The following is a 2,500-nucleotide window of genomic DNA, read 5'->3' as shown; positions in this document are numbered from 1 at the left end:
GGGTCGGGTTCTCGGGCCGGGGGCCCCGGGGCCCCGGTCGGGCAGCGGGCCCGGGGTCAGTGGGGAGAGGGCTAGGCACCGGGGGGGTCCCGGCCGGGCTTGGGGTCAGGCGGGGCCGGTTAGGGTCGGGTTCTCGGGCGGGGCCCCGGTCGGGCAGCGGGCCCGGGGTCAGTGGGGAGAGGGCTAGGCACCGGGGGGGTCCCGGCCGGGCTTGGGGTCAGGCGGGGCCGGTTAGGGTCGGGTTCTCCGGCCGGGGGCCCGGGGGCCCCGGTGGGGCAGCGGGCCCGGGGTCAGTGGGGAGAGGGCTAGGCACCGGGGGGGTCCCGGCCGGGCTTGGGGTCAGGCGTGGCCGGTTAGGGTCGGGTTCTCTGGCCGGGGGCCTAACCCGGACGTCGTCGTCCGGGTTAGGGTTAGGGCACCGGGGGCTCGAGTTAGAGTGAGGGAGTACCAGGGGCTCCGGAAAAGTTGTCCGGAGTACCAGGGGCACAAAGGGAGAGCAGACGGAGTACCAGGGGCACCAAGCTCAGAAATTTCTCTAAGTTTTTCGACCGTCGGAGGGGACCCGTCCCCGAACCTCCGGGGGCAGAGGGCGTACCCAGGAGAGCCGGGAGTACCAGGGGCCTGAAACTGGGATTTTTTGTCTAAGTGTTTCGACCGTCGGAGGGGACCCGTCCCCGAACCTCCGGGGGCAGAGGGCGTACCCAGGAGAGCCGGGAGTACCAGGGGCCTGAAACTGGGATTTTGTCTAAGTGTTTCGACCGTCGGAGGGGACCCGTCCCCGAACCTCCGGGGGCAGAGGGCGTACCCAGGAGAGCCGGGAGTACCAGGGGCCTGAAACTCGGTTTTTTGTCTAAGTGTTTCGACCGTCGGAGGGGACCCGTCCCCGAACCTCCGGGGGCAGAGGGCGTTCCAAGGAGAGCCGGGAGTACCAGGGGCCTGAAACTCGGTTTTTTGTCTAAGTGTTTCGACCGTCGGAGGGGGACCCGTCCCCGAACCTCCGGGAGGCGCCCCCCGACGGTGGCCGAAACCAACACACTCATCTCCAAGCTACCATCGTCACGATTTCAGAAACCCAGTTTTCGGAAACACAGGCCTCCAGGCGGCGGCCCCGAGAGGCCTCAGGACTTGCGGCCGACCCTCGGGGGGGTGCCGTCCGGGGCGCCTGTGCCGGAATAGTCCGCTGCGAACTGCGGTTCTCTGCCACGCTTTGCTCCGGCAAGGCACACCGACCGATTGGCAAACGTGACCCGCCATCGGAGGGCCCCCGCCGGCCGGCCTCGCGCCGGTGTTCGGGTGGGCGGTTCCTCCGGCCCGCGGGTTCGCCTCTATGGCCGGGAGGGCCCGGCGCGGAGGGCGTTACCGCCCTTCCGCCCGGCCCCCCGGGCCGACCGCTCGGTAGCGAGACCGAGACGCCCCGTCTGCCCCAGTGGTCCTCCCACGGAGCCCGTCGCGGGGTCCGGGGTCCCCCTCCGGCCTTCCCGGGGGGAGACCCTTTACCAGCGCACGCGGCCGGGCCTCCGGAGAACACGACGTTTCTCGAACCCTGCCACGGAGACCCCTTCCCGGGGTCTCTCCCGGCGCCGGCGCCACCCGCCGGTAACCCGAGGCTGCGTCAAGCTTCGGTCCCTGCCGCCTCAAGGCCTTCCGGGCGCGACGGGAGTCGTCCGACTCCCCGAGCCCCGGCCGGGTCGGCGGCGGGGGTCCGTTCGGCAAACTCTCTCCCAAGGCACGGGTCGGGCGGGCGTTCCCGCGCCGACCGGTGACTGAGGGCTACCTGGTTGATCCTGCCAGTAGCATATGCTTGTCTCAAAGATTAAGCCATGCAAGTCTAAGTACACACGGCCGGTACAGTGAAACTGCGAATGGCTCATTAAATCAGTTATGGTTCCTTTGATCGCTCTCACCGTTACTTGGATAACTGTGGCAATTCTAGAGCTAATACATGCAAACGAGCGCTGACCTCCGGGGTGCGTGCATTTATCAGACCCAAAACCCATGCGGGGTGCCTCTCGGGGCGCCCCGGCCGCTTTGGTGACTCTAGATAACCTCGAGCCGATCGCTGGCCCTCGTGGCGGCGACGTCTCATTCGAATGTCTGCCCTATCAACTTTCGATGGTACTTTCTGTGCCTACCATGGTGACCACGGGTAACGGGGAATCAGGGTTCGATTCCGGAGAGGGAGCCTGAGAAACGGCTACCACATCCAAGGAAGGCAGCAGGCGCGCAAATTACCCACTCCCGACTCGGGGAGGTAGTGACGAAAAATAACAATACAGGACTCTTTCGAGGCCCTGTAATTGGAATGAGTACACTTTAAATCCTTTAACGAGGATCAATTGGAGGGCAAGTCTGGTGCCAGCAGCCGCGGTAATTCCAGCTCCAATAGCGTATCTTAAAGTTGCTGCAGTTAAAAAGCTCGTAGTTGGATCTCGGGATCGAGCTGACGGTCCGCCGCGAGGCGAGCTACCGTCTGTCCCAGCCCCTGCCTATCGGCGCCCCC

The sequence above is a fragment of the Thunnus maccoyii genome, unplaced genomic scaffold (genome assembly GCF_910596095.1).
Source record: "Thunnus maccoyii unplaced genomic scaffold, fThuMac1.1, whole genome shotgun sequence".
NCBI lineage: Eukaryota > Metazoa > Chordata > Actinopteri > Scombriformes > Scombridae > Thunnus > Thunnus maccoyii.
Note: the sequence above shows the minus strand (reverse complement) of the source record.